This window comes from Gavialis gangeticus, unplaced genomic scaffold (genome assembly GCF_001723915.1).
Source record: "Gavialis gangeticus isolate Ggan-Ray unplaced genomic scaffold, GavGan_comp1, whole genome shotgun sequence".
Taxonomy (NCBI): domain Eukaryota; kingdom Metazoa; phylum Chordata; order Crocodylia; family Gavialidae; genus Gavialis; species Gavialis gangeticus.
In genome coordinates, this window is record NW_017728998.1 from 49,005,865 (window position 1) to 49,017,301 (window position 11,437).

Consider the following 11,437-nt stretch of genomic DNA (forward strand, 5'->3'; position numbering starts at 1 on the left):
GCTGAAAATGGCCATGATAAGAAACATCAGTGCTGACCCAGGGTTCAGTCTTGAAGCGGTAAAACTATAAGGCTCCTCCTTGCAAAGGGAGTCACAGAGTTCATCCAACCCACCCCAGGCTTCCCTATCAAAGTCCATCAGCACACAGAAATGGTAGAGCAATGATAGTCAAACAGTGTAACTGAAACTTGAGGCAAAGAATGGCAAAAGCCTAGCAGTAAAAGACTGCCCCCTCTGAGGCACTAGATAAAAAGGATCATCTTGTGGACCTGTGGGTACCCACTGCATAATGCAGTGCTATGCAGAAACCAGCAAGACTCTGAACAAGCAGCCAAGAAACAGGTGAATTAGCCTAAGATGAATCAGCTGTTTAGATACACCCCAAGACACCCAAGATATGCTCACCAACTGCAGCCAGCTAAATGCATCCACCTCATCCAATCAAATGCAGGCCTGGCTTTATCTCAGTTAGACTGTTGGATTTCTTCCTGGATGAAGGAAGCCCTGAGGAAGCTCCAGCCTGTTTCACAATGGAGCAGCAAAACTTCTCAGCATCACTGGTCAACCTGAGCATGACAACCTGATGTGCAATTCTCTGCACTGTCTTCCCATTGCACACAGAGTCCAGTTAAAGGTCACTTCAGGCTACTTCATTATTAGTTACGTGATGGCTGTGGTCTCAGTGTTATACAAAATATGGAGAATAGGGGGAGAGCCACAGATTCTTCTCTCTCCAAAGAACTCCTGAGTCTAAAAAGACAATGATGTTAGACAAAAACATCCTGGGAGGTCTGAAGAACCAAAATGTGACAGTTCTCTTGGAGGAACCTCAGGGTAAATGGGGTGATAGAAAGAACATGTGATGGGTTTATACGTGTGATGGCAGCTTAACCCTCTGGCTTTGAAATAGTCACAGCACATACCAGTAGCAAAGCCAAGGGAAAGTTATTCAGTTCATCCCATCTGGACATGAATTAAACCATCCAGGGCCAGAGGTGAATACTGTATCGTGCAGGAAAACTTGAAATTTCTCTCTTTCCCTATTGCTGTGAAGCCCAGTGGGTCATGGAATACTGGACCCTAAAGCCTTCCCTGGTGCACTGTTGCACTAATCAGGTACGATTCTGCAGGAAGATAGGCGGTGGGACTGGCAAAGCAGCAGGAAAGATGGAAGCATTTCTCTCTGGAGTCATTTACATGAAATACGGCCGCTATTGGAGGTTTGGAATATTGAAGTTAGATTCAGCAGGGACTTGTTTCACAGCTAGATGCAGGTGACATGGTCAGAAGTGCAGGAAAAATTGCAAGCATAAATAATATCACTGACTGGGAATTTTGCTGTTTATCATATGTGATGATGATCATCAGAGCCCTACCCTGTGCTAGGTGCTGCACTGACAGGCAGAAACAGTCCCTCCTATCTTAAGGGGTAGGTGCAGTACTAAGAAGATAATGGTACGATAGACAAGTAGGTTAATATTTGTGGGTATAATGAGAAGGTCGTTTTCAGGAGAAATATGAATACTGAAAAGCTAAGGATTTGCCCATGTGAACAGCCAGGAATATAGCCATTGAAGAACTTCATGGGAAAATTATATGCACGATCATGATGATATTTTTGCATACTCAGTTACATACATGCATTGTTAAATAAGCAGTTCTGCAATATCCACTACTCCCCCCATCTCTCCCTCTCCCCACACACACACTAAGCAGAGTATCGCCCATTGGAGGTGTTCGATTCCAAGTTCCTGATTTAGGACCATCTAACTTATGCAGATCTACCTCCCCACTCCAGTAGCTAATTCAGGCAAGTCGAGGAAAGGGGCTGCTGTGCAGTTTCTGCCTCTGAGGGAGGCCTCAGAAATGTCAGCCACCACCTCCTCTCCAACAGCATTTCCATTAACCAGTCCCCTTGCAGCCACTTGTAACATCTGGCTTTCCAGTTTCCCTGGACATGCAGGGCAGGAGGTCAGTCATGCTCCTGATTAGGGGGTGAGTCCCAGTACTTAACCTCTAGTCCAAAATGCTCAGATAGTCGCATATCACTAGAAGCACAGCAAGGTAGTCACCCCAACTGCATGGCCCCTCCCTCATTCCAGTAAACCCCTTCCTACCCCCCTCCCACTTTCCCTTCATTCTCAATCTCAATGACCTTCTTTAAACAACACAGTTATGATCCAAAGGCTGGATTCAGCCTGCACCATCTGCCCTGCAGCACACCCCAGTGCTACAGCCCCACAGGGGCATTTCCCCACTATCACTTCTGCTTGATCTGCTCTGACTTTTACTCACCTCCCTGCTAATTCCAGACTCACAGAAGTCTTGATGTTGCAAGACTTGTGTTCAAGGATGGTCTAGAGCAACAAAGAGGTCCTGTTCTTCCCTGTGTCATAGGAATCCACCTGTCCAAGACACCCAGAAAAAAATAAGCTAAGGTAAGAACTTGTTTCCTTCTCTGTTGTTCCCTGTTGCAGCAGCTAGTGAAAGACCCTGAATCACCCTGCACTCAATACTGCTCCTCTGCTAACTGATAGCAATCCTCTCAAGGGCTCTGCTGGGGATTAGCAGACAGCACCATATGCAAATAGGATTAACAGGGCAGAGTTGTCCCATATCCACACAGATCAGAGCCCCGCATTGTTCCAGGCATAGCTGTGAGCAGATTTGTCACTCAAATGCCAGGGCACAACTAACCAACAGGAAAGTCTGATATCTAATCAACCACCAGCCTCTGCTTCTCCCTGGGTCAGCCCCCAGACACTTGTGGATTTGCAGATTCCTGTTAATCCGGGAGACTAAGAATCCACCTGCACAGCAGTAACATTTTACACCCATGCCTAATACCACTGCTGTTACTTACAAGTCACCATTCATGAGGCTTGCTGGGGAGTCTCTGCCTCAGGACTCTGTTGTTGCTTCTCCGAAACAGCACTTGCTCAGGAACTGGAAGGCTGAAGGACCCGGGACTCTTCAACCTGAAAAAGAGAAGGCTAAGAGGGGACTTGGTAGCAGCTTACCGTTACATGAGAGGAGTACATAAAGGGCTCGGTAAACAACTGTTCAACAGGGCACCCTTGGGGAAAACCAGGAGTAATGGCCACAAACTCCTGGAAGACTGTTTCAGGCTCAACATTAGGAAAAACTTCTTCACAGTCAGGGTGTCCACACTGTGGAATAAGCTCCCTTCAGAGGTGGTGCAATCGCCTACCCTGGAAATCTTCAAGAGGGGACTAGACAGTCACCTTGCTGGGGTCACTTGATCCCAGCTGTCTTTCCTGCCAGGTGCAGGGGGCTGGACCCAATGATTTTCTGAGGTTCCTTCCAGCTTTACAATCTATGAATCTATGAATACTCTCTCCCCTCCCCCCCACCATTTTTATGTCTAACACAGATAAGAGAATGATACTGTAAGGCAGTGGTATAAGGCTGCCCCAAAATCAGTCATGCCAGGGAAGATGGCATCTTCTCGGCCTTGAATGACTTGGTGTAGTTAGAGGGTAAAGGCCTGTCCCTTGCATTGCAGGCAGGCTGACCCCTGCAAGAGTCTACAAATGCCTCCAAATGCAAGGATCTCAGCTACACAGTTTATGGTGATGGGGGATTGCTTTGGGGCTTTCTCCCCAGCTTGTTCTTTTGGCCTTTTGGAGGGGGGCAAGCAAGGCTAGGAGCATCTGAACTCCAAGGCTTCCAGGCTTAGGGCTTGCACATAGGATGCCTGCCATGGATTTGGGAGCATCTGAAGCCCCAGACTGATAAGTCTGGGCAGTAGGATACTTGCCAGTGTTAGCACCACACAGACTTGAACAACTGAGTTCTGCTCAGTCAAAATTTGCAACTTAATTCAGAACTGATCTGGCCCTGGAAATGAAATTTTATTTAAAAAAAAAAACATGGAGCTGACACAAACTACAGGAATGGAGGCCTGCTGTCATTGTCCACTACAGGGCTGCATTCCCAAATAGATATCTGCAAAGCTGTATCCCAAGCCAAACAAACTGAGGTACATGGTTGCCTCTGATTGTAGGAGCATGCAAGTATAAGACATTAAACAGGGAAAGAGAGTTGTCAGAAGAACTAGGGGTAGGATAAGGCAGGGAGATGCAGGGCTCAGGACCACCACTCCCTGAGCCAATCCAAGCAGGAGAGTGAGCAAGTCTGGAGGCAGATTGAGGCTGCCTGTCATTGAGCTAATCCTTCCCTTGCTGAGGCTGGCAGTTGCAGGCTGATCCATTTACCACTGACACTGTGAATTATCTGGATTCCCCACTGTCCCTAATCCTCCCACTTCGGGGCCTACATGTTCATATTCTTTGGGGAGAGGTGCAAACCATGAGCATGGACCCCCACTGCAGCACGGCTCAGGAGCCACCCCCAGCAATTCCCTGAGACCAGGACAGCACATGTTCCCTGAGGCCACTTACAAATAGAGCTGGTAGGGTTTGGTGATTTGGGGGGTCAGCACCCAAAGCAAAAGAAGTCAGAGGGAGATTGCTCAGGATCCAAGCAAAATACATTTTTCAAGTTGTCAGGGAAGGTGAAACCAAAACTCAAATATTCCATTTTGTGGGGAACAAATTATTCCATCAGTGCACATTTCCTTGTGAAGCCCTCGTGAGAACAGCAAAGCAAACAAAGGGCTGGAATCCTGAAAGGAAGAGGCATGGTTCCCACTCCTCCCTTTTAACCCAGTAGTTGAAGCAGTCAACCAGGCTGTGCAAGAGCAAGGCCGTGCAAGAGCAAGGCCCACCCAGCAGATTTGAACCCACGTCTTGGAACTCCCAGAGGAGCACCCTAGGTGGCTTGCTTGTCTGTGATGGGTCTCCCTCAGTCCTTCCTGCTAGAATTGTTCCACTGAGTATATATAAATAATTAGATATTCCTTGAGGCAGAGAGATTGATGTTCTGGTCTGGTGGGCAGGAGGCTTATCTAGAAGGTTGGACAGCTTAGTGCTAGTCCCTGCTCTGGTGCATGCTTAATTATTTATGCAAAGTGAAACAGCATTGCAGGAGACATTAAGGGGTCTCATACTCCACTCTCTCCCATCCTTGAAAGAGCCTACACGTGTGGGTAAAGCACCTCCCTCGGAGGTGGGTCCAAGTCCCTTCAGGAGAGGAGGGAGTTGAACCAGCATATAAATGCCCTAATTACAAGAGAGATTGACCCACTAGCTCCTAATTCCAGGCCTGGAAGCAGCTCAGCAGAGAAGGACAAGGTCACTGTATCCTATGAGATCCCTGTGTACCAGGGATACCCTCCCACCAACCTGCCCCTCACCTGGAGACACTGTAGATCTTTCCCCTCTCCCTCCAAACAGAGATCAGTTATTTCTCCATATCATTGTTGGCAACCACTTGCAACCTCCTACTGCTGCCCAAGAGTGCAGTTGCCCCCAAACAGGCCACTCCTTTGTGCCCTACACTGCAGCAGCTGTTTGACCCCTTGCCAGAAAAAGAAATAGGCTCAAGTAAGAGGAAAAAGAACCGAAGTGGGAAACCTAAGAAAAAGAAAGTAGGGGGGGAAAAGAAGGGACAGGAGGAGAACAAAACTACCACTGCAAAAGGTAACACCCCCCAAAACAGCTGCATGTCATGAAGAAGAGGATGGGATGGAGGACACACAGGGGTTCTTAAGCCCCAGGGCAATCCCAAACTTAGCTGAAGCAACTAACATGTGGCAAGGAGGGACAGCCAACCTGGCCAAGTCCTCTGCAGGCAGCAGCTCAAATGAAGGTGGTAGGGGAGGAACTGACTTTTTAAATGCTTGACCATGGCTTTCACAATTGTATCATTAAATGTTTACAGCCTCATGAGAAGGAACCGCTGGGAGAGAATGAAAGGGACTTTACAGGCACTTAAGGTGGACATTATATGTCTGCAAGAATGTGGAATAGCATTGGCAAGAGAATATACCCATTTGAGAAAGAGATGGGATGGGGGACCATTTTGGTGGGCAGAGTCAGACGACAATAAGGCTGCAGGGCTGGGTATACTGGTTGATGCAGGATGGGTTAATGTAAAATCAGTGCAAACACTTATACAGGGTTGATTGCAGAAAATGAGGGTGGTAGTGGGACGGGGGGGTAGGGGTGGACATCTTCAATGTCTATGCCCCCACGGAATGACCAGAGCGGGGGGGGGGCATGTTTCCGGAAATTAGGAATGTGCTGGGGGAGGCAGGTATCCAGTGGTGGTTGGGGCCCATAACTGTATCACTGAGGAAGGGGACCATGAAGGGGGAGTTGGTGGAGCAAAACTGGACAGCACGGGGCAATGGCTGAAAGGGTGATTGTGGGAAGAAGTGTTGAGGGATGTGTGGGAGGAGGAAAAAGTTGGAACAAGGGTTGATCTGAGGGGTCGTAAAGTATCCCGGATTGACTATGTCTTTGTTTCAGAGTGTGGGAGTAGGCAGGAAAGAGGCTGTAGATGTAAGCTGCAGTGACCACAGGCTGCTCTGTGTAGATTTACAACTGAGAACCAAGCAAGGGAGAGGGAAGGGGGTATGGTGTTTAAATACACTCCTGTTGAAAGATGACTGGGATTCTGGGTTCTGTTGAAAGGAATATGAAGGCTGGCATACGCTGAAGAATTTCTTCCAATCAAAGTGGGACTGGTGGGTGGTAGTCAAGAAGAGAGTTAAGAAATGTTTTTTTGCCACCGGGCAACAGTGGGCAAGGGAAAAAAGTAGGGCCTTGACCAAATTGCAAGGAAAAGTACAAGATTTAATCAAAGAAGCAATGAACAGGCGGGAGGTGAAACAAGAACTGCATGAAGCTAAACAAGCAGTTGAGAACTGGTTCAGAGATAGGGAACGGGGATGCATCTTTTTGGCACGTGCACCATGGGGGGGCAAGGGGAGACATGGGGGAAATATTTTGAGGAGCAAGCACAGAAGGGGGAAGCTGAAGACCAGGTAAGGGTTATGGCTTGAAAAGCAGGAGGATGTATTGGGGGAGATTACTCATTTTTATGGGGATTTATACAAAGAACAACTGGTGAATAGGGCCAAGCGGGACTGTTTCACGGACATGTTGCAGAAGAACGTTAAAAGAGGAGGATAAGCCTCTCTTGCCAATGGACATTACACTGGAAGAGGTAGCAGCAGCACTGAGCCAGCTGCAATGAAACAAGACACCAGGGTTGGATGGGCTGTCAGTTGAATTTTATTTAAGTTTTTAGGACTTAGTAGGGAGGGATTTAGTGGAGGTATATAAGAAGCACTGGGGAAGGGGGAAGCAGGAAAGGGTTTTGCGGTGGATGGGGTAGTTTTGTTACATAAAAAGGCGGAGAAGGAACTTTTGAAAAATTGGAGGCCCATAACTCTACCCACTGTTGACTATAAACTCTTAGCAAAAGTGCTAGCGCAACACATGGGGCAGGTACTTGATCAGGCAGTGGGAGAGGACCAAACATGTGCCATTAGAGGAAGATGACTGACAGATACTCAGTGGATCTTACGAGACGCACTGTGTTATGTGGGGGAAAGGAAATGGAAAGTGGTGGTGGGTAGTATATATTTAGAGAAAGCTTATGATAGTATGTTACACGAGTTTTTGTTTAGGGTTTTGGCAAAGATGGGGTTCCTGGAACATTTTGAGTGGGTATGGGCATTGTATGGGAATGCAACGAGTTGGGTATTGGTGCAGGGATTATTGGGAGATGAGTTTAAGGTGGATAAGGGGGTGTGGCGGGGGTGCCCTTTGTCCCTGGCACTCTTTGTCTGTGGAATCAAACCGGTGGCCCAATGCATCTGGAGGGACAGTGGGGTTAAGGGGGTGATGGTGCCAGGGTGGGGAGGAGAAATCAAAGTGGCTCTTTGGGAGTAGATAAATTGGAGAACCCTGTTTAGGCCGACTGGAGTAGGTTAAGCGAGTAGTCTGGTTCGATGTGGGTTGAAGGGATGGAGAGAAAGGGGTGATGGGAGTGTGTAGTTTTGTGTGGAATAAGGATAGGGATACATAATTTGTCTGTGCGTAAAAATGGTGGTTATTTAAATTGTTTGTGATGTTTAGAAATGTTGATAATGGGTGCTGAAATTTAATTTTGATGTATATATGGGAAGGAGTGATGTGTATTATATTTGTAATTTATATGGTTTTATAATTTAAAAAAAGCTGTTTGACCCCTTGCCAGCAATGATGTCTCATTAAATGTGGCTTGTCATTATTCACATTAGGTCAGATACGGCAGAGGCTGAGAAAGACCCCAGCACTCTTTCCTGCCCAGGGCAGGGGGTTGGACTCAGTGTTTTAATAGGTCCCTTCTGACCCTAAAATCTATGAAATTTATGAAAGATATGTTCCCAGACATCCAAGGTACCCCTGGCTCTCCCAGTCCCCAAGCCTCAAAGGACTGAAGGGCACAGGAGGCCCGTTAAGGCACTGAATCAAGAGCCTGTGCACATCAGAGCAGATGCCTCATACAAAGATGCACAGCATTCACTGCTTCCAGTACCTGGGTAAGGGTGTAAGTAGCTAACTGCAGGCAGCCAAATGATGGCCCATAGCCTTCAGCTGTACAACTGCACACAGCTTTATGACATCAGGTAACATCAATACAGAGCAGACAGTGCTGTGGAGAGATATCTAGACTGTTTCTTGACTCTGTATAGCCATGTCAGCACTGGCCATACTCAGAAACAGAACTAACTGTATCCCAGGTAGAGTTCCACACTGCGGTAGCCATACTGGTTCTGGGACCAGAATGGGTGAGTATGTTTGCACCGTGGTTTCTCACATGCTTGAGAGAGACTGCTGCAATCAAAGAGGCTTTACCAGCTCACAATTGGGTTTAGAGCACGCAAGCCAGAGCAGGTGGGCAGGACACACTTGGGAACATCTAGGCAAACACTGCAGGGTAGACAGTGAGGTAGACCCATAACCTCCATGGGGTAGAGGCCTCCACATCAGTCTGGAGCTGGCACATACAGTTGGAACTGTGTTCCACTGTGTGCCATAGACATACCTGAAGAGGGTTGGCTGGTACAGTGGTTGTGAGTGGATGCATTTGGGTGATGGCAGGTGCATTTATTTCATAGATTTCATAGACATTAGGGCTGGAAGGGACCTCAGAAGATCATCAGGTCCAGCCCTCTGCCCAGGGGCAGGAAGTTAGCTAGGGTCAAAGGATCCCAGCAAGGTAAGTGTCCAAATGTTTCTTAAGAGAGTCCAGAGCAGGTGCTTGCGCTACCTCTGGAGGGAGTCTATTCCAGGCCTTGGGGGCTCAGACAGTAAAGTTTTTCTTTATGTCCAGGCTAAAATGGTCTTGGAGGAGTTTGTGGCCATTGGACCTTGTCATCCCTTGGGGCGCTCTGGTGAACAGGCATTCCCCCAGATCCTCATGCATACCCCTTATGTATTTATAAGGTACCACCAGGTCACCTCTGAGCCTGTGTTTTTCCAGATTGAAGAGTCCCATGGCTCTCAGCCTCTCATCATAAGGCCTATTCTCTTGCCCTCTGATCATGCACGTGGCTCACATCTGGACTCTCTCAAGCTTCTCCACATCCTTCTTGAATTGTGGAGCCCAGAATTGGATGCAGTACTCCAGCTGTGGCCTCACCAAAGCCCAGTACAATGGGAGGATGACATCCTGAGATTTACTTGAGAAGCATCTATTGATGCAAGCCAGAATTTTGTTTGCTTTACCAGCTGCAACATCACATTGGTGGCACATGTTCATCTTGTGGTCAGTTATGACCCCCTAGTCTCTTTCAGCCGTGGTGCTAGCGAACATAGCACTGTCGAGCCTATAAACATGATACGGGTCCCCCCCCACTCCCCCCGGAGGTGGAGTACCTTGCATTCTTCTGTATTGAAAGTCACCAGGTTTATATCCACCTGGTTTCTAACCCTATCCAGGTCAGCCTGGATCACCAACCTATACTCAGGTGTAGACACTCTTTGCCAAAGTTTAGTGTCATTGGCAAACTTGGCCAGTCCACTACTGTCACTGGTGTCCACATTGTTAATAAAGACATTAAAAAGAACAGGTCCAAGGACGGAGCCTTGGGGGACACCACTGGTCATGAAGCGCCAAAATGATTCACTTCCGTCAACTACCACTCTCTGGGTTTGACCTCGGAGCCAATTGCCCAGCCAACAGACTGTGATGTAGCTGAGGCCACAGTTGGCCAATTTTTCCATGAGGAGATCATGGGACACCAGATCAAAGGCTTTGCTGAAGTCCAGATAATATGATGTCAATCTCTTCTCCTTTGTCCAGGTGATATGTCACCAGATCAAAGAGGGAGATGAGATTGGTCAGGCAAGACCTACCTGCAACAAACCCATGCAACCTACCTCCAACAAGCCCCTCAGGAGGTTGCCGTCAGCTAGCTTGTCAAGAATGGTCCCTTTGATCATTTTTTCTAGAATCTTTCCAGGGATTGAGGTCAAGCTGATTGGCCAGTAGTTCCCCAGACCTACTTTCCTCCCTTTCTTCAAGATGGGCACCACATCAGCCTTCTTCCAATCTTTGGGTACTCCACCTGTGCGCCATGAGTTTTTGAATATCTTTGCCAGTGGCTGGGCTATGACGTCTGCCAGCTCCTTAAGTACTCGGGGGTGCAATCTGTCAGGACCAGCTGACTTGAAGATGTCCAGCCTCTCAAGGTGTTCTTTTACAAGGTCTACACTAATGCTGGATATAAATTCACCCTCACCCTGGCTGTCCCGTATCATGCTATGCAGGGCGGTCCCTTTGGGCTAATGAAAAACTGATGCAAAGTACCCATTAAGCAGGTTGGCTTTTTCCTGGGTGTCAGTTGTCCCATTTGGTTTAGCAGGGGTCCAATGTTACCCTTGCTTTTTTCCTACTCCCCGCATATCTGAGAAAGGACTTTTTATTGTCCTTGATATGTATAGCTACTTGAAGTTCAGTTGCAGCCTTGGCTTTCCTGGTTTGCTCCCAACAGGCGCGGACCAGCGCGGAATACTCCTCCTTTGTGATGATTCTGGTCTTCCATCCTTTATACGCCTCTCTTTTTTGGCGTACGAGGTCCACAACCTCTCTTCTGAGCCAAGGGGGTTGCTGTGCCCTTTTGACACCTTCAGACCTGTGTTCACAAACTGAGAGGTCCCTTGCAAAATGAGGTGTCCCTAACAGGCATATACCTTATCAGTTTATTGGGACAGACCCTTGGCTTTGGCCCAGTGGGACCAACTAACCCCAGTGGGCTTGGCCCACTGATTTATGGTGAGGTCAGGTATTTTCCTATCCCAGCAATGCTCTTCACTTGTCTGAGGAATAATTCCATGCTGCTGGCTGAGAGTGTGTATGGCTAAGTAAGGGTGCAGCTGACACCAGTGCAGTAGGGTGTCAGGTCCCTGGGACCTCTGCACTCGAGGGGGTGCGATAGCTCTGATTACAGGGCAGCGTGCTCCACCCATCAGCCCTGTGTTAGTCTCCAGACAGGGGATGCAGCCCAGCTCTGTGA

General features: G+C 48.0%; 1 protein-coding gene across 3 annotated transcripts in view; it reads right to left on the bottom strand.

Annotated features, from left to right (window-relative positions):
* The window catches only part of CNGB1 (cyclic nucleotide gated channel beta 1), a 158,407-nt gene that overhangs the window by 125,123 nt on the left and 21,847 nt on the right, over positions 1–11,437 (bottom strand). For 2 of the 3 annotated variants that reach the window (XM_019505901.1, XM_019505902.1), the window contains exon 1: positions 2,296–2,522. The exons of the other annotated variant lie outside the window; for it this stretch is intronic. The gene's annotated coding sequence lies outside the window, so the exon portion shown is untranslated. Of the gene's footprint in view, positions 1–2,295; positions 2,523–11,437 lie in introns of those variants that run through there. 3 annotated transcript variants of the gene reach the window in all.